The sequence below is a fragment of the Nannospalax galili genome, unplaced genomic scaffold, assembly GCF_000622305.1.
Source record: "Nannospalax galili isolate Female #2095 unplaced genomic scaffold, S.galili_v1.0 scaffold1379, whole genome shotgun sequence".
NCBI classification, from domain to species: Eukaryota; Metazoa; Chordata; class Mammalia; order Rodentia; family Spalacidae; genus Nannospalax; species Nannospalax galili.
Genome location: NW_008343573.1, coordinates 537,594 through 563,053, shown reverse-complemented (window position 1 = coordinate 563,053; position 25,460 = coordinate 537,594). Strand labels below are relative to the sequence as shown.

At 44.7% G+C, this 25,460-nt stretch overlaps 1 protein-coding gene across 4 annotated transcripts in view; it reads right to left on the bottom strand.

Annotated features, from left to right (window-relative positions):
• The window catches only part of Fam49a (family with sequence similarity 49 member A), a 110,401-nt gene that overhangs the window by 60,499 nt on the left and 24,442 nt on the right, over positions 1 to 25,460 (bottom strand). For 2 of the 4 annotated variants that reach the window (XM_008839769.1, XM_029566814.1), the window contains exons 2-3: positions 14,372 to 14,489; positions 4,828 to 4,968 (exon numbers count right to left, since the gene is read on the bottom strand). The gene's annotated coding sequence lies outside the window, so the exon portion shown is untranslated. The remainder of the gene's footprint in view (positions 1 to 4,827; positions 4,969 to 14,371; positions 14,490 to 25,460) is intronic. The other 2 variants (XM_008839770.1, XM_029566813.1) reach the window with 1 other exon arrangement.

The following is a 25,460-nucleotide window of genomic DNA, read 5'->3' as shown; positions in this document are numbered from 1 at the left end:
TCATGTATATATATGTGTACAGATATCTCTCTCTCTCTCTCTCTCTCTCTCTCCCCCTCATCACTTCCCCAGAGAAAGGGAAAGGCATCAAATGGTACTATCACAAAGAAGCAGCAGACACCCTTCTCTATAAAGCTGCATTTTGCCACAAGGGAGATACAGAGCAACCTGGAAGGCGGAGATCGATTCCTCCTCCTCCTCCTCTTTCTTTTCTTGGTGCCCCTTATCTTATTGTGCTTACTGACACCTCCATGGGGTCAGAGAAGAGGTCAATTCAAATTAGTCAATTTACTTCTTGTTAGTCACCGCTGGAACAAGGTGGGAGGATGAGGAGGTAGCTACTAATGGATTTTTAAAAAGCAAGTTGAGACATGATCTGTGCATGACAAGCTCTCTTGCTGTTTCTTTGCTATCCCCATCACAGAGAATTGAGGGCTGGTCCCTATTTATAGACGGTGTTTCTGTACCAGGAGTGTTTCTCTTCCAACTCCTACCTCCTACTCCTCCTTCAGTGCCCAGCTCATATAGACACTCTTAGGACCTTCCCTGATGACTATGGAGAGAGACAGTAAGATCCCCACTCTGTCAGTATCACTTGGTCCACACCAGGTCTCCTCTCTGTGATCTGTTCCTGTGACTACTGGCTCCTCTGTCTTTGTCAATTAATTATGAACTCATTGAGGGCCTGAATGTGGACCATCATTCTTGATATTCAAAGGCACAGCATAGTGCATAGCTGATGGTAAGAACTTAGATATTATCTTTTTAATGATGCTTACTTTCTAAAGGGAAGACTTCTATTTTAGTATTCAGTGGACAAAGAGTTAAGAGAAGAAAATGCAAAGGACCTAAGTTCCATCCATTCCACCAGATCAGTGTAAGCACTGGGTAGTCAGCCTGCCTAATAGAAAAAAAAAGAGCTCAGGTTCTAACTATTTCCCAGCAACCTGTGTACTGAGACAGGATATAAAACCTGATTGCAGAGCTAGCCACTCACTGGGTGGCAGAAAGAGCCCTTGTATCTCTTGTGATCATTGAACATTATGAACCCTCTGTCAAGATGTATTATAAGAATCTCCTTTAGAGCTGAGCAGACTAAGTTCTCCCAGTAACAAGATGAGGACTAAAATCAGTACTTAAAGGAATTAGGGGCAAATGAAATCAAGCCGTCTCTTTTCTGAAACCCAATCCTATTGTGCCATCCACTCGTGTGCTCTCTCTCTCTCTCTCTCTCTCTCTCTCTCTCTCTCTCTCTCTCTCGTCATGTGTCTCTGGGTACATATATATGCAGGTATATATACACATGTGTGTGCATGTGGAATCCTCAAGAGCTGTCCACCTCTTTTTTTTAAGATGGTCTCTCACTGGAACTCGCCAAAGTGACTAGGGAGGCTGGCCAGCAAGTCCTAGGCATCCATCTGTCTTTGACCCAGCATGTACTTGGATTTCAATTGCAGGCCACCACATCTGACTTTTTAAAGTATGGTTTCTGGGATTGAACTCAGGTCCTCATGCTTACAAAACAAGTATGGTAGCAACTGAGCTATCTCCCCATCCCTGGGAATTCATTTTTGCTTAAAAACTGTTAATATTCTATAGTCCTTAGAATAACCATCTAGTCTGGCCCACAAGGTCCAGAAGGATCCTTCAGCTTCCTTGTATGAGTCCCTGGGCTCTGAGATCCTAACTACAGCCACACTGAAGACAGAGCCCCTATCAGCAGCCAAAGCCATTTCTCCTGTGACTTCGTCTTTAAACTGTTCACATCCTGTCCTGAAGGTTCTTGGTTTACTTGGGTTTTATCTGCAGACTTCCTGTCATTTCTAGGACTGAGAAGAAACACATCCCTAGGAAGCTTCCCCATTCCACCTCCAATTCTGAGTCACGGCCTCACCTTGGACTCCCTGACCCCATTCTTACCACACCACTGGTGTGTTGCATGGTCCATGGCCCAATAAACAACTCCAGGGTAGGAGTTGACGCTAATCATCAGTTATGCTCAGGGTAAGTATGGGTGCTGACATAAAAGAACACCCAAACATCTATTGGATGAATTGATCCTCCCCCTATGCAGACAGCAAAACTTGGCAATAATCTATTATGTAAGAGAAATGACCTGTGGATGGTTCCAGTAGAAAATTCCTACTCTAGCAAATTGGTTCTACTTGGATGTAATTAGGGCAATCATTCCCTTTGACCTAACTTATTGATGAACTTCCCCAAGGAATTTGGAACAAGTACCAGGGTGTCTCCTAAAGACAGGGCCAAGATTTGTTCATCTCCAGTCTCAGTGGCCAGGACCCAGGAAAGGGTTTTGAATGGATGACTAATCCTGATTGGGTAAGAGCACCTACTCTCTTTGTTTCTATTTGGGATATTTTGGAGATGGGACTTTTGAGATGCATTGGGAAGGGGAGAGGGGAGGGTAGAAGAATCTCAGAAAAAGGCACCCACATAGACATCAAAGTCCTTCAAGGATCCTCACCACCTGCCCACTCCCTTCTGCCTCATATCCTTCCACTGTCCTCGTATTCCTTCTGTTCCAACCCCACTGGCTACATACAGCTCTATAAAGATGAAGCACACTTCCCTCGGAGCATTTGTCCCAGCAATTCTGTCTCACCTCATTTTCCCTCACTTGTGTTCTGATCCTGTTCCAATCAGGCTTCTAAACAATGCAGTGATGGCTGCTTACTAATGTCCTGGCTCTCTGGTTTGCCTTACTGCCTTACTTTTCCCGTTGCTCTGCAGTGCCTTCTATTACACGTGCACACTTGCTACTCAGTCCTGATTCTTGACCCTACTTGGATGCCAGATCCCTGAGAACAGAAACTTTGTTTTGTTCTGCACTGTATCCCCAGCACCAAGCAACACCTGCCACATGCCACATGCCACAGGCTCCACAAATATTTATTGAATGAATGGGTGACCAGATGGGTGAATGTCTCCACGAGCTAATGGCCAAGGAACTAAAAGAAGACCTGGAAAAGATGGAGGTTGGAACTGAACTATCTGGCTGAGTCCCAGAAGACAACACCAGAATCACATGGCCTACCTCTGGGCCTGGGGCATACACTGATCTGAAATGAAAAGTTTCTGGGAGGGAGTTAGTTTACAGCTGGTAGTTCAGGGCACCAGGGATAGAGTCAATGGGCTAGGAGAGACCTGGGTCTTGGCATAGCATATGACGGTGCAGAGAGCAAGCATTCCAAATGGCCAGGCTGGTGAAGGTGTCCCAAGTGCTACTGAAGAGAAGCTCTGGAATGCAAAGCCTGATGACAGCTTCTCTTTCTTTAACTGCTTGGGGCTTAATGGTGTTGGGGACATTGCCTGCCCCCAAATTATAGGTACTCAGTTCCTGGATTATTATGGGGTCAGAGCTGTAATTAAGTAGCTCTACATAAGTTGGGTGGGGAAAGGAACTAACCTTTGCTGTGGTTCACTAGAAGCAAGAAACTATGCCAATGCCTTGTTTATCTCTTTTAGTCCTCACCATCAGCCTCTCACACAATGCATTTTACAGGTGAGGACACGGAGGCTCAGCAAGTCAACAATGACCTAACCAAAGCCACTGAGGCAATACATAGAGCTGAGTGCACAGCAAGCTTGGTGTAATTCCCAAAGCTCTTCTCTTTCCTCTAGATAGAACCATAGCTCAGGTAGCACTCTATTGAAAGAAACTAGAAAGGAAGGAAGCCCAAGCTCGGGCTGTTCACCAAAGAATGAACAGGGAACAATTCTGGGGCTGAAGGTCTAGGAACTCAGCTTTGGGAAATACAGTAGTGACCACCTGGCCTTACCCTCTGTCTATACTTGGCTTCATAAATTGTCTCTGTTTTAGCTTTCAAGGAAACTAATGATCACTTAAGTGAAAAAGAGCTTCAGTTAAGAAGTTAGAGATAGGTAATTCCAGTGACCAGTGACAGAATGAAGTGGGCAGTCATTTCAGTATATGAGTTTTGCCTTTATGTTTTCTGGTCTTGTCCATGGTGTGTGCTGGGTATGTCTAAAGGATATGTGTTAATAAGCTAGAGTCTAGAAAGCTGAATTCCTCCCAATCTTTATGAATTAAACTGGAGAGGATTGCCAGTCACATCATATACAAATACAATGAAGACGTTCAAGTAGATGTGGTCATGTACTTTTCATAGGAAGAAAAAATGTCCACTACTAATGGAAAGTAGGGAGGGGCTATGAGAGAGCCAATATGCTGGTGGTCAGGAAAAGGGCAGTGGCAAGGGTACACTTTGGCCTGTGCACTGCAAGTATTCTTAGATGACAACTTCATGAACTGCATTTGTCCTTAAAAGTGTTATAGCAAATAGGATGCAAATCAGGTCTCCATCCCATCTCAGGCTAGCTACCAAAGAACTTTCCCTTCTGCTTGTCTAAATATGCTTAGCTAATAAAGGCAGAAAGGATACCAACTGTACTTTATCTTAAATGGATGATGCTAATGACCAAAACTCCAGCTCTAATTTACTCTTCTCCTATGTGTCATACCGAGCTAGTGTTTCACGTCTAAACATTCTAAAGACCCAGAACAGCCCAGACCCCACTGAGCACACTGCTAATCAGCTCGGAGGTCTTAGACCACTTCATGATCACAGTTTCCTTAAAATACACGTCAATTATTATGTCTTTTGTTTGTTTTTTCTTTAGATGTGGTGTTAGGAAGCACAGCTTCTAATCAAAGATGACAAGTCTAGGGAAATGTGTATCCTCCATACTTTCATCTGTTCTACAAACATGCACATTACACACTTCCTACTAAAATGCTGGTTATCGATGTGCTCTCTGCTGTAGCTAAATCCAGCAGTTCGTTACCTGGTAATATCTCCGGTGATTCCGTGTCACCAACCCAGGCTGAAAGGACAAACCAGTGGAACGGCTATGAGGCCACAGCAAGTGGCTCCCCAAATCAGGACTGCAGTCCCTGAGAGTCTCTGTCCTTAAGAGAGTGGTATCCTGTGGAAAGGGAATATAAATCACATTACTAGAGAGGCAATTCCCAATTCTCCTGTGGTCACAATGCAGGTTTTAAATTGAGCACAGAGAATCACAGGATCAGGGATTACCAAGGCTGAAGGACATCCATGAGATTATCTTGTCTAATCTACTCATTCTGTAGTTGGGAAACTAAGGCTCATAGAAGAAAACAGCCTCTATAAGAATCATCAATTTGGGAATAAGATCCATATTGGATTCTGACTCTCTGGCAACTAGGACTTCTAAAATACAGCTTCATGGTCAGGCTGACTTCTCAAACAAGTGACCTTGAAAAGGAAGGCTTTGTGTATGGGGCTGGGGGTGTATGTATTTGTATACATGCTCACATGCATATGGGTGCACTTGTGTGCACAGTGGTGTGTTATGTACATGTGTGTGAATGTGTGTGGAAGCCAGAGGTTGACATTGGGCATCTTCCTCAATTGCTGTCCACCTTACATATTAAGGCAGAACTCACCTACCTGAACCCAAAGCTCACCTATTTGGCTAGGCTAGCTAGCTTGTCTCTGGGCTACCCCTGTGCCTACATCTTAAGCACTGGGATTGTAGGTGAGTTGCCATGCCTGCACAGCATATACATGGGTGCTGGAGATCTACACTCAGTTGCTCACACTTGCACAGCAAGCACGTGACCCATTAAGGCATGTCTCCAGCTCCCCTCCCTTGGTTAAATGGATTTTCAAAAAGGGAGGTTAAAACCTTTTCAAGATTGCTGTTTTTGTAATTTTTATGGCTTTACCATGGGGGAACTAAATTACTAAAACAGTCTATCCCAGACATGGGGCTAGAGTGGTCTCTTTGTTTCTCATTAGAAAAACACTGATATGGAATACTGTGTACCAGGGACACAGCAGTGGGTGGGCTCTGCTTTGTAGTGACGAGCAATTCTCTCTCTCTCTCTCTCTCTCTCTCTCTCTCTCTCTCTCTCTCCAGAAAAACAGTAATAGATATACACCATCTTTCTTTGAATATCAGTTCTTAAAGAGAATTTTCTGACTGTTGTATATTTGAACAGCCACTCTTTTGTGCAGAAAGCCAAATCAGAGAAGAAAAGCAGATCTAACAATCACTAACGAAATCATCTCTGCCAGGCTTATCATGTGACTTCTTCTAGAGAGATATTTTCTTAATATGTACCCCCCCAATCTTGTGAGGTACCATTCATGGCATTTTTCCAAAGAACAAAGTTTTCCTGAACTTTTCATAGCTAGAATGTTTACAGAGTCACAAAGAAAGTACAGTACAGAACAAGAGATAAGCCCGACTGATTGCATGCACACACACACGAGAGATGAGCCTGACCGACTGCATGCACACACACACGAGAGATGAGCCCGACCGACTGCATGCACACACACGAGAGATGAGCCCGACTGACTGCATGCACACACACACAAGAGATGAGCCTGACCGACTGCATGCACACACATGAGAGATGAGCCCGACCGACTGCATGCACACACACGAGAGATGAGCCCGACCAACTGCATGCACACACACGAGAGATGAACCCGACCGACTGCATGCACACACACACAAGAGATGAGCCTGAACGACTGCATGCACACGCACAAGAGATGAGTCCAACCGACTGCATGCACACACACGAGACATGAAAACAGGAGGAAAACTAGGTGAGAAGAAAGAGGTCACCAGGAGACGGAGGAGGATAAAAGAGTATTGGGTTAAATATGGTCACAGTACATTGTATACACACGTATGAAATTGAGATTGCCCAAGATAAATGCATTTAGAATAAAAAAATAAAAATAAATGAGTCCACATCTAACACATCTAACTCCTAAACCTTTTTGTCCATCTCAAATGAACCATAGTTACTGCACAAAACAGCAGGAGTTATCTATTCATACATTCTGCCATCAAATGCAGGGCAAAGTTCTTTGGAAGTTATAAGTATTCTAAAGACATGGAGGATTATTCTTACTAGGTTCTGGTTCAGGGAGGGTGGAGGTGCCTCTGAAAGCCACAGCTTATTGCCTGACTCCGGGTGGAACTCATGTGCCCGACTGAGGCTGGGCTTGCCCCATTTCTGAGCAGCCACAGTCACAGAGCACCCCAGGAAATCATGATAATCAACACACTGGGCTTTGTTCCTGTTCTCAGACATCGGGGACATGCCTGGAGAGATGGTGTGGGGGTGGAGAAAGAGGAAGAAAAAAACAGGAAGTGAAGTGGGGGAGGAGGGAAGGAAATGATAGAGAAAACAGTCACTTTGAAATGTCCTTGGCCTGATGAGAAAGTGATTTCTGAGCAGAGTTGTGAAGCTGGGACCTTTGTTTGGGGAAAACAGGGAGTGGTGGAAATGGAGAAGAGAGTCCTCTGGTAGGTGGGTGCCCATAAATTCCATTTCTGGCTACAGAGTACAGCCTGACTGGCACAGGGCTGGGGTCAGACACCGAAGATAGTAAATTTCTGAAATTCGAGATGAAAGTCATCTCCCTCACCTTGTATCATTGTCTGAGAGTCCAGGTGAGTTAGGAAGGTTCGAGAAGGAAAAGAAATTCTCCTGAAGTGACCAGGCTTCAGGGGAACTTTCCTGTGACTCCAACACCTGCTTTCTCTTTCATATTATTAATCTGTTTTGGAGGCATAAACAGGACTCATTCACCCAACTGGGACCTGCTACCTTCAACCACAAAATCAGAACACCAAGTCTCCATGAATGGCTAAAATCCTGCCCAGTGTTTTCCATCCATCCAAGTATTACTCTGATACTTACAGATGCTTCCAGAAGTTTCCCATCTTCAAATACATTAAACATTCTATTACCTGGTAAGCTGAACAACCACACAGAAGTTCATGAGCCCCACCTCTCTGTGAGGGACTGTTGGCAGGTAAGGGTTACTGGGGAGGGGTGCCGTTATCATCAGTGCTGTAGCCACTGATAAGTTGTCCACACTCCAGTAAATGACCCCCTGACCCACATTCAAGAAGCAATCTTAATTAAACTCAGTGGATGGGTTACACACACACACACACACACACACACACACACACACACACACCCATACATTCACATATATACATACAGATCCATCACACAAACACATATACATCCATATACACACATACTCCCATACACACACATATTCATACACACACACCCATATATGCACGCACACACACATACACACACACACACACACACACACACACACACAAAGACATGAAAGTAGGGGGGGAACTTGTTGGGAAGAAGAAGGTTTTCATTGGGAGAGGGAGGGATGAGAGAGGATATGAGGGTATTAGAGTGATCAAAATTTATTATATACATGTATGAAACTGTCAAAGAATAAAAAAGGAAGAATGTAATGTGAAGGATTAACAATGAGACAACATATATAAAATATTATTCATATTATCAATGTTTGAGAATTTTATCTCACAAATAAAATTAATCCATACACAAGTAACAGCCATAATAACATCTTAATATTACTCCTAAGTCTCTTGTGGGCACCAGGAAGTAGACTACAGAGCCATAACAAGCAAGTTCTCAGGTCCCACCACTTCAGTGATCCCCCCAAATCACTGTGTATTAGGAAGCTAATAAAAGGTACAACCCTAGGCTGGGCGTGGTGGCACATGCCTTTAATCCCAACACTTGGGAGGCAGAGGCAAGCGGATCTTTGTGAGTTCGAGGCCAGCCTGGTCTACATAGTGAGTTCCAGGACAGCTGGGGCTACAAGGAGACCCTGTCTCAAAAAAGACAAAAAAACAAAAACAAAAAAAAGGTACAGCCCTAAACCACAGAAGGAGCCAAGAGCCATCTCTGAGGGTTTTGTTGTCATCGGTCTGGCTGGGGTCCATGGGCTATAGCATCTGGTAACCAGGGATGCCGATTCAGCTCTCAGCACAGCCCCACCTCCTCTTTTCTTTTAGACATGATTACAAAGACCCAACAAGGGCAGTTTCAGGATGTGACAGCAAGTGGACTTCCGGTGATCTGCCCCAGAGTCTGTAAATTATTTTCTAGACATCCAAACAAACACAGAGTGACACAGAGTAAGTGTATCTTTGAGAGAAGTCCAAACTCTTTGAAGTGAGGGCTGATGGTTGGTTCACTGTGAACCACAGTGGACTGTTGTCCACAAGGGACAACAGAAATGAAGTAAGGAAAGAAACATCAAACTGTCCTCTCAGTCTCCAAAGCAGCACAACCTGGAATCCCACACTGTTCACTTCTGTGCCTGGGAATGTGGATACCAGGGCAGTCTATGAGTGCTGCCCTTTCATAGCACATGGTGACCAGCAATGTGCCTTTCAATACACAATCTTCTGCTCAGCCTGAAAGAGGTACAAAGCCCAGGAGTAATAAACCCATTTTAAAAATGGCGAAGCCAAAATCCAGAAACCTGAATGACCTATCTAGGGCCAGAGAATATAACCAAGGCTGGACAGGGATCTCCTGATGATTTCCGATGCAGTGATCTCACATCACCCCAACTCTCCCACCATGAGGATGGGCTGAGAGACAGCTGCTGACAGCTGCATGTCTTCATCTTGAGAGGCTGTGGTGGTGGAAGGGTAGGGCAGGGGGCAAACAGAAGCAAAGGGGGAGAAAGATAATGAGAAACCCCGCTTGAGAGAGCGCATTCCTGCCTCCATGATGGGCAGATAAGCATCAAAAGCCGGGAATAGGAGTGGGCTCCTTCAAAGTGCCCCATTGCCCAAAGCAGAGTGAGATCTCCACTCCAAAGTGTTTCAAGAGATATCTTTCCCACAACACCAGGAGTGGGGACCAGCACCACAAAATATGAAGGGGCAGAGTCAGACAAAAACAGTATTGCATCATGAACCTACTGTGTATCAAGCTTTGCTTATATGTCTTGTCACCCCTAAAATCCTACAACGACTCTACTGGATGAGAGTGGCTTAGTCTCTTGTCCAAGAGATTATCATTTGAGAGATAGTATCAATTTATGAGCTTGAGCACTCTGGCTGGGATTCTTGCTCTTAAGTATTTCCTAAAACCCCCTCTCAAAGCAGCTACTTTAAAGGGCAACACAGTGGAAAGAACTAGAATAAAAGCGAATCCCTGAGGAACAAGCACACTTCATTCAGAAGGGAAGGAGGTGGGAAAGCTCTCTGGGCAGGGAATGCTACAAAGTGCTCACAGCAGGTTCGGGAATTTAGTCCCTGGTCCCTCCTGGATGGCAGCCCACTAATGTCAGCTAGCACCAGCAAATGACATCCTAGTCTTGGTGTTTACACGGCTCCCCTCATGGGAGAAGGAAATGGTTGGGCCATGAAGGCTCGAGATGTGAGGGTCATCAGGGTAGATGGAAGGGATGATACCTTGGGAAATCTGTTCCCATGTCCCAGAGGACTGAACAGCTGGGCTGGCAGGCAGGCAATTCTTTGCCCATGGTTCCTCCACACACACTAGTAACATATACCCTCCCAAGAACTCCAGGCCACCTGGTTTCAGTTTTCAGTTTCAGGAAGAATTAAACGGCCAAGGCAGGACATGGGTAATCCTTCGCCATTTCACAGATTCTGAGAGTAAAACCCAAACACGAACAGCTCTGGAAGGATTAGTAGTAATAATGGCAATAACAGCAGCTGTCATTAGTTGGTAGTCTATCCTATGTCAGGAAGTAAGCTAAGTGCTTTATGTAAATAACTATATAAATTCTGGGAGATTCATACAATTATTCCTAATTCATAATTGAGATAGACTAAATAATTTCATAAAGGTCAAAGATAACAGACTACATTTGAGAAAGGCTCTGAGCCACTGCCTATGTGACATTTCAGGCCACCATCTCACTTTTAAGCCACACTGCTGTAAAATAGTCAAGTGACTTGCCCATGTGTTAACCCACAGCCAGCTTCTGAGCTGTCAAGAGTACTGACACAAGACTTCATTGACATCTATGTTCCACCCTGTGCTCTTAGACAGTCTCATGTATTGTGGGCATGTGTAGTAATGATGCCGTCTGCTCTATCAACCAAACCTTGATGTTTCTCAGAGAAGAAAGATTCCCTGCTGATAATCTGGCTGTGCCAAGAGACACAACCCAAACTGACCCAGACATATCTGGTTATAGGGTCCCTCAAATGCAAATCCACGGCCCCATGGGGTTGGTCATCCACATATCCAGTTTCTCTGGAAGGCTTCTGGACAATCCACACAAACCCTCTTTTGTAACAATTCTTCCTCTCTTTGTTTCCAAACTGTTTCCAAAGGTTTCTTGAGCTCATTAGCCTCACATACCAGCAGGCCTTGATTTTTTTGTGTCCTGAAATTCAGAACTAGAACCACTTGGTATTTCTATGATCAGTTAGTCCTCTAGAAGTGAGGCCTCTGTGGCTTTCCTACCTAAGACTGAATTAAGGTCACTGGACAGACCACAGGTTCCAGTGTAGAAACTGCTATGCGCCTAAATTTGCTGGACAGAACACAACCTAACGCAGGAACAGGAGCCCGGTTTCCACTGGGATCAGCACATGACTCCATATGCCTAGCTTTCTTTCCCCTCTGCAAGCAGGCTCCAGCCCCGCCTGGAGGGTAGGTGCTTTAGCCTCTGTACCACCTCCTGGGCACCGGCGGGGAAGCAGGCAGCATTTAAAGCCTACTTTTGTTTTCACTTTTTCTCTAAGAATCTGTCTTCTTAAGATTCTCAAGCCAAGAGGAAAAAAGAATCTGGTTTTCTTCTGAAATCAGGAACTCAGTCTTGAACGCAATTCATTCATCGATACAGGAAAAGTAAAACAATAATAAGAAAGCAACAGTCTGTTGTCCATGCTCTGAAGGACTGTTTCTGCCATGTGCCTATGGGATATCACAAGACTTGTAGACACAAGAAAAGCCTGGCAGCTCTGATCAGCCCCAGTCTCCTCTTGGGCCCCAGGCCTCACCTAAGATAACACACAGTGGAGTTCTTCCCCTGTTTGCAGAGTCATTCTGCCTGTGTGCTCTGATTTAGAGAAAATGCTGCTTACCAAAAGTCATCACTTGCAGGCACTGTTGTGTGTGGTGGGAAGATGCAGCTCAGCCTTCCTAGTGATGCATCTATTATCCACATAGCATGGTGAGAGCAACTCGGAGGTGGCTGAGGCTGCTACCCTGTGTTAAGCGTGAGTAGGGAAATGGGCATGTGGACCCCCAGCCCCTTGGCTCTATCGTGAGGAAGTGGATCCAGCTTTCCTCATGGTTGGTGGCTGGAATCAGCAGGTAGTGAAGGATGTGCAAGTGGCCAGTGGTGGCAGAACAAAAAGAAAATCTTGATCTCTACTTCCAGGCTCATAAGTGGTTGTTTTCTTTGTCACCTCTAAGCAACCATTAAGGTGGGTGTCCCTGTTACACAGGCTGGAGCCTTAAGCATACTCCACTCAACTTTTCAGTGGGGCCACTTCTTATTCCCCGAACAAATGGCCAGGGCAAATCCCTTTTCCTGAAGACAGTTTTCAGAGTGTTCTTTATTCCAGGGGCTTTGGGAGTCGGAGGGGAAGGGAGGCACAGGGTATGTAATTGAAACCCAAGGAGGTTGGCTTCCTCTTCTGACAGCTCTGAGTAATAAGATAATTAAACACAACAGACACTTCTACCTTCCCTCTTCTCTCTTCAGGGAAGCAACTACAGGTGTGTCACCTTTAGGAAGTGGTAAGGAGCACAACTTAAGTCAGAGGTATCAGTAGCTGACATCCTATCCTGTCTCCACAAGAAAGGTAGAAGACAGAAATAAACGGTCCAGACAGAATTTCTGCCTGACTGTCTCCAGATCATACAATCCAGGAGGATGACTTGATTACAGTACAGGAGACTTGGGTCCACCCCTGAACTTGGCCTTGACTGGGCGATCCTTAGTCAGCCATTATTTTCTGATATTCAGATGATACTCTAGTTAAATGCAGTTCACATAGAGATAATATACCAGCAAACCTCTTTGGGCTATTTTTTTGAAAATCAAATGAGCTTTCTCTTCCAAAGGACCATGGCTATCTGTGCTGATCCTTTCTGTCCGTCATGGGATGGGCAATTCCTTAAGAGGCGGTTCTGTATCTTATTCAAGGCTATTGTAACTAGGAAGAGGTCTGTACAAAAGTGGACTATGGATGGCTTAATTTGTCAAATGCAGCTTCTTTGAGGGCAGTGAATGTTCAGTGACTGCTGGGGAGGACTGGAGGGCAGCAGAGCTAGAAGCCAGTGTGAGCAGAACAGGGCTGGGCAAAAGCCTGAGTTGTGAGTCCAGAAACTGCAGACTTCAAGCTCATGGAAATGCATATTCTTTGCACCTTGGTGGCCTTATCTCTACAGTAGGACTACTAGCTCTATTTCAGAATGATTAGGGCTACCTAGCATTTAAAGCCACCATTTGAACTCTAGCAAGTAAGACTGTCCTAAATGATTGAGGCAAAGCTGCCTTAGACCAACTCATGCAAATAAAGGTTTCAGAAGTTTGAAGCTGGTACCACCTCAGTCAGAGTAAGGAAGTCACAAGTGACACACATGATTGTACTGTACTGAGCACAAGCTGAGAATTCTGTGGTGAGAGGTGTTTTCTGTTAAAGTTCCAGCTACTCTGGTTTGCTCCAAGCTCTACCAAATCTTGCAGAGACCTCCAGTACTCAGGCACCCAAAGCCACATGAGTTTCACACATGGCAAACACCACCTGAGTCCCACAGCTATGTTGGAACTCCTAATGGCCCTGGCCTCAGTGCCTTCCACAGCAACAGCTTTTGGGAGCTATGGCATAGGGTCAGGCTGGAACCCAAGCAGGCCAGAAGGAGTAGCAGATCTGGGCTTTCATTTCTGCTTTGATCCCAGTCTATTTAAGCCCTTGGGACAATGCCCTCACCAACATCAGCACAATGGAGGGGTTTGGGCTGAGCTATGTTTGAGAGTCTTGGGACCCTCAATGCCTTTAATAGCTCTTCAGTGGAGCTTCTGTTAGAGCTTTACCTATGACACACATTGCCACCTGAGAAAGGAATCTTCATAGGAGGCTGACCTCTGTAAGAAACACCATGAAACTACAACCATTCCTGCAGAATGCCCTGTCCTTGGCTAATAGGATTATGCTGATGCCCAGGGTGCTCAGCTTCTGGCTCCCAAGGGTCTGTTCCTATTGGTACTGCCTCAGCAGTATCACTTTATAATCTGAGCCCCAGTTTCTTCATGAAGGCATCACAAGCAAGGATACCTAACTCATCCTATTTCCCAGCAATCTCTTCTCTAAATTCCACAGAGAACCCAAAGCTATTTTGTTTGGACACTCTGGAGCCAGCCATCTTCATGTGCATGGACAGACAGACAAACTCTCATAAAGGAGGCACTGGGGAAATTAGACTCTCGCATCACTCCTGGTAAGGGCAGAAGGGGATTCAACCTACCTGTGACAGCTGGGAACCGGCTTATTTGTGGTGCTGACAAGGCCACCCCTGGTCTGCCAGACAGACACTGGCTCCTCTCCAGACAAAGGCACAGCTGCTCTGTGTCCTGGGGTTCTTGCTGCAAGGCAAATCAGGAGTCATATAATCAGCATCCAGTACTTCATTCACCCTCAGAAGCTAGGGGATTCCTAAGTCCCAGCAGTACAGGGAACAGATCTCTCTCCTTATCAGGGTCCTTAGTACCTCACACCTTGTTCCAGAGAGAAAGGAAGAGGAAGCATGGAGATAAGAGGAGAAGGAATAGGGACAAGGTCCCGAGAGACAGTGACAGGAGCCAAATACGCTTGCCATACTCACCACCTCCCAGCAAATTCTGTGTTCTTAAACCAGATGTTCACACCCATGCAGAAATGAGCCCATACTAACTGGGGCTCATCTTCTACGTGAACAGTCAGCTTAAACCCAAAGGTGATCACCCGAGCTTCATGTCCTCTCAGCCTAGCTTTTTGCCCTGCCCCTTCTATCATTCTTGATGGCCAGCAGTCACTTCTTCCAGGAAGTCTTCTCTTATTTCCCCCAATACCACAGCTCACACTGACCTCTCCTCTTCTAAACTTTGGTGTTTAGTGCCTGTGTGCTGCTTCATCACTTTCTCTCTACACTGTCCCACCAACCTCATGACCAGTTTCATTCCTCTTGGACTGTGGCCTTGTCTTCCGCACAAAGAAAGAACTTTGTAACGCACACATCTAATGATCTGTCTTCTGTATTTAGATCCTTTGCAAGGAATTGCCACCTTCACCATGAACAGTTCAAATGCTCAGGGAACCCATTATGGAGTTATCTCCATCCTAGTCACAGCATGCTACTCCCAAAGGTTGAATAATGAGGTGACATCATAGACAGGAGGAGATCATACATCTTTAGATGTCCAACTGTGGTTTTTCTCTAGTGCTAGCATTTTCCAGGACCAAGGCACAGGGCTGACTAGGGGTACTTGGCACTGAGCTGTGGCTAAGGTGAAAAAGCTAAGACCAGCCAGATCCTTGGGGTCAGTGAGTTTATAATACTATGACAACCGGCCACTATATTGAGGAGGAAGAGGGTAAACAGGCATCTGAAGCTCAGGCAGATAGTTCACTTGCTCTTTATACCCATAGCAGAAAGGGATACCATCCTTCTCGTCACCGGTATGGAAACTGAGGCTTACTCACAGTCATTACAGTCATTACTGACCATATATGGCTCCAGCCAAGACCCTTTCCTAGGCTCCGACCAGCAGTTCATCAGCTGTCCCCACCTGACACCTCCCACGCACCTTGCACTCAACATGTTGGATAGTGAGCAAAAGCACCCAGTTCCTGTCTACAAGGTCATTTTGGTCCAGGAGATCTTGCCTATTGGTGAGCACTCTGAGGCTTCTGCTGCAAGATCAGAGCTGTCCCACTGCTTTTACAACTCCATAAGTAGAAAGACTGGAAAGAAATTGTCATTTAACAGGCAACGGAGAAAATTCCACTCTACTTACTCTACACTTCAGAAGAGGTGCTCAAAAACCCTTGCCAGGCTGCTTCCCCCACAGTGCATCGCAGTTGTAGGTAGCTGTCTTTGGGATAGAAGAGCAAGTTCCAGAAGAGAGCAAGAGCACAGTGCTGGCCACTGTGTGAGCAACAGCATACAGGAACCCAGTGACATTCCAAAGCTCTAGCACCAACTCACCAAAGCCAAGTCTATATACATCTCTTCCCAACCTCACATTCAATGGGGTCAGGCAAGTGCCTTTAAAGCGGCCATCATGGGAATGTTTACACCATGGAAACTGGCACATGCCCTAATCAGTTTTGTTTAATTAATCACAGATAATCGATGAATTAAACATTGGCTACATACCACCGAATGGGTCCATAAGAAGATGTGCTATTTCAACTGTAACTACATCTTTCTGCAACTAGTTGGATTGCAGACACTTCCTCCTCTGAAATGGACAGAGGGTACTTTGGTAACTACAAATACCGATCAGACATTTGGCAATGCCTACAGATACCTTTAGCCATCGTAACTGATGTGTGCTTGGTACTGCTGTCTGGGATACTGCTAAATATCCTACAATGCACAGGAGATGCCCCTACAAGGCACATTTTGCCTCACATGTTAGCAACACTAAGGTTGAGATATCTTGGTGTGAAAACTTTTAAGCCTAGCGGCTCAATTAAGTCCTTACACACATCCACTTTTAGAAGGAAAATAAAAAAATTAGGGTTTCTTGACAGGAGCTCTAGGAGGTTGCTCAATGGGGCAGAATATTGTTGTATGTTATAGATGGGGAATGCTAGTGTTAGACAGAACTCTCACACAACAGAGTGCCAGGTACACCACAGGTGCTAACAGAGGCTTATGGGAAAAGAGGATGGTTCTAATTAAGTCATGGTACACACTTTCCCATAGGAAAACACTCCAGTGTGTGCAGTGCACAATCCCCACAGGGACACCAGGTGAAAGAATCTGACTTCTCCTCCTCTGGAAAGCATCGGGTAGGAACGGTATAGAGTTCCAGGCTCAGAGACCCACCTTAGATAAATAATCGCTACCAGTTGACCCTGGCAGCATTGGTCAGAAAAGCAATTTTATTTAAGTCCCTTTCTAACACAAGTTGAGATATCTTGAAAGGTGAGATTTCCCAGCACTTCTCTGGGGAGGCAATTGTCAGAGACACACAGCTGGCAGCCGTGCTTTCAATGCATTCAAAACCACTTTTTAAAAGACAATCCTTTTATTTCCTGTACCACTGAGGATTGAAAATGCATTTAGCACAAACCACCCAAAGTGGAACACAGAGTTGGGTTAAGAAACACTAACAAGCTGTGGTGAGCACTTGGAACCACAAGAGAATCCCACTGGGCTGGTCCAACTCAACTCTGGCCCTCACAAGAAAAAGAGCAATGGCAAGCAATATACCTACTATCTCAGAGCCTCCAGGGCCTAGTGATGGTGGAGCTGGGGGCAAAGCTTAGCCTCCTATCCTTCCTGCAGTCTGTGTGGGACTCCTGATCCACGTCCTCACACTGGAGAGGCAGCAGATTTGAAAGGAGACGACAGAGCAAGGACCTCCCTCCGTGTCTTCCTGAAGATGTGAGGCCGACCATAAACCATCTGACTCACAGAGCCCTTTAATTAAAAGCCCAAGGGCTCAGAGCTAATTCTAGATGTGGTGGGACCCAGTGGCTTTGCAGGCACCAGAGCTGCAAGCAGAGTAATGAAGATAATTTTGCCCTTCCTAGTCTATGAGTGACAGCTGGCTCAGCTATAAATTAGACTTCCTGAATGCCAGAGTTGAAAGCCACCTGAGCAAGTGCTGTCCCCTCCCTTTGCCCTGTGGATGATGCCCGTGGCCTTATTTGGGAGGGCAGCAGATGGCCCAGGTCTGGCAGTGCTGGTTGCCTTTCTTGCTGACTTGCACAGTCAAATGTAGGTTTAGGGATGCCCAGCACTGAGTCTCATACCTTGCTAGAGAAAATGGCTTTTAAGTACTTTATACTCCCTCCTGGAAGTTTACCAGGGGCTCAGAACAAGCTGGTTACAATCCAGGTAGGACTTGGAGCCACAGGAAGAAAGCAAGGTAGCTTCAGAGAAACAAGTTCTCAACTACCCTGTCCAAAAGCCAGCTCTGTTCTCTGCTGAGTGTGGCCTCTCCCATCCTGTGTCACTCATTCCTCCCTAAAATCTCTATCCCAGCAAGGTAGGTCTTTTTTGCCAAACTAAGCCAAATGCTTAGCCAAATAGCAAATGGATTTCTTTGATTCTAATGTTCAGGTCCAGCTAGATGACTTTTCTTTTTAACTGAGAGTGATAATATATAATACAACCACAGAACAACTACTACAGCCTAAATGGTTATATGCCCTCAAATGTCGGACCTACATCCCTAGTGTGATGGTATGTAGAGACTTAGGAGTAGCGAGGTCATGAAGCTAGAGTTTCCTGAAAGGGATCCACAAACTTATCAGGGAAGACTCTGGAGGGCTGATCTTCCCACCCTCAATGTGCTCATACAATTAGAAAATTGCCATCTGAATATTAGGAAGCAGACCGTCACCAGACAGCAGATCTATCACCACATTGATCGTGGACATTCCAGTCCCCAGAACTGTGAAGAATACATTTCTGTTGTTTAAGATACTGGACCGTGACAGCATCCTGAACTAAGACAATGGGTAATGGCAAAAATCATTTTGCTGTATCATTAATAATCCTCTGATTTACTCAACTGCAAACTTGGATTTCTTCATCTTAGCGATGGCCAATATTTATGCATATCTTTTATAAACCAAGAACTTTACAAAATAATGTCTTTTTATCCAAGTAGCTTCTCATGGCAACTTTTGGTCTCCAGAGCCATTAGGTAAATATCTCAGAGCACAGAGCCAGTCAATAGCAGAAGGTGTCTGCATCTGAATTCTATGTCGGTTCTCCTAGAGGAACCTCCTTTCTTACCAGGGTTAGACTAGAAGCCACAGATCTGGAAGTCACTTCATTCAGGGTATCAACTGAGCATGGTAGTAAGAATAAGGGTCTTAAGATATGTACAGGATGTTGACAATGATCTCAGTTAGGGTCTAGGTATAGTCACACATGTGAACTACACAAAAGACAATCATGGAGTCTCACAAATATATGGAGTCCTTGACTGGGATATGTCCAGACAGCCCGACAGTGGTGAGGAGGATGAATCTCACTAAGACCTGTGCACCTGCAGACTCTCACTAACTTCCCGTACTTCTTGCAGCTCTGGTAGGAAGATCCTGAGAACAATGTGTGGCACCTCATCCTCATTTGTTAACAGCTCATGAACTACCAGAAAATAATAAGTGGCACAAGAGTTAAAAACAATGCAGTGGTCGCCATGGTGGGAAACAGAGATGATGTAGAAGGCCAGTGATGGCACAGAACCTGAGCTGCATGGTGATGGGGCTCTGACTGGGAAAGGATTCATGGAGGGACTAGTGCCTGAGCTGAGCCTGGAACCCACACGGCATTTAGCCAGGCTCATGGGGACATGAGAAAAAGATGCTCAAGCAGAAGGCACACAGCAATAAGAACAGACAGAAGTGGGCTGGAGAGATGCTCATTGGTTAAGAGCACATACTGTTCTGAGGTCAGTTCTCAGCACCCTTGTCAAATGGCTCATAACTGCCTGGAACTCCAGCTCCAAGGGGATCCAATGTCTTCTTCTGACCTCCATGGGAAGATGCACTCATGTACACATACATACAGACACTCATAATTTTAAAAGTTTTTAAATGGACAGATGTGATGAGACGCCTCCTGTAAGGAACTCCAAACCACCGGGTGTGGCAGAAGTGCAAGAAAATGATGGGGATGGGATGTGAGAGAGGTCTGGGCTGCAACATACAGCAGGCACAACCACAGGGCCTCACAAATCCTCTAAGGAACCTACACTCTTTTTCTTTTTGTAGGGTTTTACTTTTCATTACATGGGACAGGTGTCATCAGATAGGACCCTCTGATTTGCATTTTATACCATATATATTTTTATATTGTCACCATTTACATCTGTGTCCTGCTGTAGTAGGTCATCTCTGAAATTGGAAAAGCATCATGCACTCTTCATATCTCAAAAGTGTTATAGTAAACCTACATTTGACTGTGCAAGTGTGCAAATGGTACCTGCACACACATCTGTGTATATAACACGAGAGAGAGAGAGAGAGAGAGAGAGAGAGAGAGAGAGAGAGAGACTGAGATAAAGAATTATTCTTAGCTCCTCTCAAGGCTGTTAAAGGATAACTCGGAACTTCACAATATCCTCTTAGACAAATGTATTGGAAGGAGACTCTGATACCCACCAGGGAAGGCCATATCTGCACACATCTGCAGCCATGGTGGCTCTTACTATCTAGAACAGGGCTTCTGAAACCCTTTCTACTCATGGCCTCTTTCACCTGAGAAATTTTTCTGTGACTCAGGCTATATAACAAATATGTATACAAACCAAACATTCACTAATAATAAATCATAAAGAAATGTATTTAAAAACAAGTCCTTGGCATACATATAACTTGATCATTTACTTCAAATGAAGACAAATCTGTATCTTATGAGATGATATACCTATTTCTCTAATACAATAAAATAAAAAGATATACTAATTTTATGCATATATGCTCATAAATGATGGCAGAAAAATATTAAAATTCTTTGTTTTCCACAATTAAACCATTTTGTTTCTAGATCAGAAAACTTTGCACTCACAGCAAAAACACTGCAATTGGAATCTGAGCAGAGGTGTTTCAGGCAGCTTTCCCTGGTGTTGCATGCTGTGTGTTCAGAGCCCAGATTGCAATAAAGTCTCACAATGCAAAATGGGCCAGTGCAACAGAAACACCTTGAATTCGTGACGTTTGATTTTAAGTTTTGGTTCAGAAATCTTTTACTGTTGTCAAATTTTTCATGACCCCCACATCCAATTATGCAACCCCATATGTGAACCACAGTTTAAGAAGCTTTGATCTAAAAGCGCTGTGTCCGGGGCCGGAGAGATATCTCAGGGGTTAAGAGCACCAGCTGCTCTTGCAGAGGACCAAAGTTTGGTTCCCATCACCCACACGGTGGCTGACAACCATCCATAACTCCAGTTCCAGGGGGATTTGACACCCTCGTCTGACCTCCATGAGCACTGCACGACATGGACGCATTCGCACACAGGCAATGCACTCATACACATAAAATAAAAATGATAAATAAAATATATTTTATAAAAGTGCTATTCAGATGATAAGATACATTCAGATGATAAGAGGATTCTTACAAAGCCCTTTTTGAATCTTAGTGAATAAATGGGTGGGTGAAGCATATTTGATATTCAAATGAAATGGCAGGGTCTTTTCCATAAAGGGTGGGCCCAGAAGCTCCAGCTGACTCCAGTTTCCCTCTCTCAATCAGCCTTCATTCTGAATGTCTTTGACTTCTGTGGATATAAGGCCAGATAAGTAGAGAAGGATGGTCTAAGTACCTGGAGTGTGGGCAGCGTGTGAGGGATAAAAGCCTTCTTTCAGAAAGGAATGGTTCTCAGCCATTGCACAATCACCTTTATTAGCATAATGTCTCATTGTGCATTTTGTGAAAACACTTTCCTGGTCCATCTCGGACAGAATACAGTGGCAGAAATTGCTGCTACTAGGTGGGGGAAAAATCTGTAAAATTTAAACCATGGGGCATTTGTTCAAGACTTCTGGGTAATGATGTCCCTTGATATATAATTCATGACCGCCTTCAAGCTTGGCCTACTTCTGACAAGAGATCATATATTTGAGAAGTCAGAGAGGGGGAGGAGAAAAGTCACTTGACAACGGCTATGCCGTTCAAGCAAGCCAGATGAGATTTTGGACCAGTCTTTTGTACCATAAGAGCTTGCCTTGAAGAGCTTTTTTATTTAATTTTTTTTCCTCCCTTCAATTGAAAAAGCAGCAAGTCACCCAGTTTCAGTTTTATCTTCTGTAACACCGGATAAAAGATGAGGCTGGATCCATCTGTTAGCACATACAGACTGCAAACTGTGATAGCAGGCACACCCGCACACACATGCACACATCCTTGCAAAAAGGGGGAAAATCTGCACTTTAAAAAAATTTATTATCAGCCATCCCACCCAATGCCGACCAGATAGCAGCACTTTTATCCTTTTATGGGCAGATTCAGGAAGAAGCCAGTCTGCCTGCATGCCTGCCTCAAAGGCTGTTCCCCTGAGCGGCACAAGAATGGGGATGCTGGGGGCTGTCTGCAGGCCAGACCCTTCCCCTGCAGTGCAGGGGTTCCAACCTCCAGAAATCCTTGATGGTGCTCTTCTGGGCCACTAACTATTACATCCCAATATACCCAGCTGGCCAATGATTGAGAGAATCCAGGACAAGTGAGTTTCCATTGTCTGGCACAATAGACATGCTCCTGGGGCTGGTATTCTAGGGAAAAAGAACAGACAGGCTGCCTGGTCTGTGCTTTATGAGACTCTGTGGAAAGGCCCATCTGCTTGCTTGGCCCTTTGGGTGGCACTGCTGGTCGGATGGCACGGTGCATGGCCTTCTCTGGGTCTTAAGAGCTGCTTTGCTCAACAGTTCCTGACTGCTGCATGCACCTGCTTCAGACAGATGCGAAGGGAGAGGAGAGGGTGTGGGCTGGAAGGGACCTGGATGGTCCACTTCTCAGGCTCCAGGATTGCCTCGTTAAAGTGGGTGGGGTACAGGTTGAGATTCTGCCAGGCAGAGGGCTCTTTTGTTTCTTTAATACCAAAGTGGTGGTATTCCCAAAATAAACCAGGTTCATGTCATTAAGGAGGTGAAGCTTGAGTGCTGGCTGGGAAGAAGGTGGGGCCAGGGTAAGGGTGACAAGTGCATACAGTGGCAGAGGCCAAGGACACTGCATTCAGAAGGCTTGTGTAGTTTTTAGGAGGGCCCAGAGACCCAGCTCTACACCACAGTTCTGTGTTCTTCAAGGCCATGTCCCCTATCTGTCCCCTGCCCTTATTCAGGATGTCATTGTCTGCAATACTATCTTTGTCACCTAGTGTTCTACTTCTCTTTCAGCAGCCAGAGGGACACTACTAATATGTAGATGTCACCATGCCTCTCCTCTGGTCCAGGCTCTTCTGAGGGTCCATGTCTTCCTCCACCCCAGGATCTCTCTGACATCAAGCTGTGCTCCCCCTTTGTCTTCTGGGTTCTTCAAACACATCAGTTACACTGATCTCTCTCTTCCTGGAACATTTCCCTCAGACAAGAATATGCCCACACTCTCACCTATAAAATATTCTACTCAAATGCCACCTTTTAGATGAGAACCAACCAGACTACCCTTTAAATCCCATTTTTCCCATGGTTCTTCTGATCTTTAAACTAGAAGGCAGCAAATATCATTTTTTTAACCTTTATTGCATCTCTCTATGGCTCAAACTCTTCAGTGAGATCCAGACTGGCTAGAAATAGAGCCCAGCCTCCTATTTTCAAGGCTCTCATCTTCAGAGACCAGGCCAGAAGCAGGTTTCTGGCCTACCTACCTGACTGCCTTTGCTGACATGTTCCCTTTATGCCACCCATTTGCTCTACTCTACCTCTTTAGTTACAAATCCTACTCATTCTTCCAGATCAAACTCAGAGGCTACATCAGACTGAGACTCAACCTCTAGAGAAAATCTCTTTGTCCTCTGCACTCTCATAATTTTCCTATATCTCAACCCTCTTATTTCTGTAGTCCCAGATTCCATTCTTGTTATTTTTCTCCATAGACTGTAAGATATGTAAGGACAGACGTACACATGTTTATCTTTGTGTGCTCATTCTAGTAAACACTGTTCCTGATTCACAGGAGCTGCTTACCATGCACATCAGCCCAAGAGTGGGTATCTGTAGGACTGGGGGAGATGCACCTACATGAACCCTACTGCCGCTTGAACAGGTAGAGGAGGCAATCAGAGAGGTGGGTTTGGTGGCCTCCCAGATGCTAAAAGCTCAGCTGAGCACTTCATCTTTATCTCTCCTAAACCCACAGTAGTACAAACACTTGACACAAGCGAGTTACTATTCCTTCTAAAATGCCTCATCTCCCCTAGCTAGTGGCTGCTCCCCCTCTGACTCTTGTGCTGGTTCCTTCTCTTCTTCCAAATTCTGAATGCTGATATTCCTTGGGACCTTTAGCCTTTCTGTTCCACCAGACACCTTCTTCTGGTGGTCTTGTTTTAGTTTCAGGGCTTTAAATATCATCTGTATTTTGATAAAGTCCAAATTTATATTTCCAGCTTTGACCTGCCCCTTGTTTGCCATAACCAACATGGCCTGAACTCCTCATTCTTCCTCCAAATTCTTCTTCACCCACAGACCTGCTCATTCAGCTAATGGAAATCCATGCATCCATGTTCCTAGGACAAACGCTGAGCCATATAGCCTACTTATTTCATGACCTGAGCCAATCATGCACCAAATTCCATTGGCTTTACCTTTAACATACACCCAGCACCCTTCCACACCTGAGTCCTTGGTCTAGCTCAAATATCCTCTCACCAGGCTTCTGCAATTCCATCCTTGTCCTCTGCTTGTCCACTTTTCCTACAACAGTCACAGTGATGCTATTAACACCTAGATACCATCCTCAAGTCCAACTACTCCAGTCAGTCCCCTTTCACTTAGACTGAAAGGGGACATGTCCTCCTCCTCTTCAAGACCTCTCTAATACTACCTCTGCTTTCCCTTTATTTTTGAGATCCATTTTCCAGATTTCCTTGTTGGTTCTCATATAGTTCAGTTACACTGACCTCCTTCAGCTCAGAACACATTTCCACATAGGATATATTATACCCTGACCTTTAATAGTTTTGTAAAAATTGAACTCCATTTTTTTTCTATTCTTCTGACCTTTTAACCTACAAAAGTTCAAAATATTACTTTGTTACCTTTACTTTAAAGTTATTATTACTTGCAGTTATTTACATACACTAAAATACAAACTGTCCTTTTTTTACTATTATTCACTACTATGTTATTAATTTAACTTTAGTATTGTTAAAGTTATTATTTAATATCTACTTTCTTTCACTGATGTACCATATTCAAACACCTAAACCTATGCCTGGCATTAAATAAAAATTCAATAAATATTTGTCAAACACATGAAAGAATGACTTTGGTCCACTGTCTCTGAACTGCAATTTTATCAATGTGTAGCATTTAAGTGCAGTGAAAGGCAGCTAAAGACATCTGAAGACAGAGGGACCTTGAAAATGGAGGGACCTTGAGAACGAAGGGACCAGGGACATAATGTCCAGCATCTTGATATACAAGTCTTACAAAAGCCCATCTGAATTATTTGATACCACAAAAGAACCACCACTAAGCAGTTTCAGACTTGCCCTGACCCAGCAAGCATGGTTTTTAAGGCCATTCAATGTATAGCTATGCTTTGTTTGCTTTTTAACGATATATAGTCAAAATGTAAATGAACACACTAAAGTTGATAAATAATCGAGTATAAACATCCCCTCCACAGTTCTGTTTATATTACACTTTTTCCCCACTTGTTTTTTTTT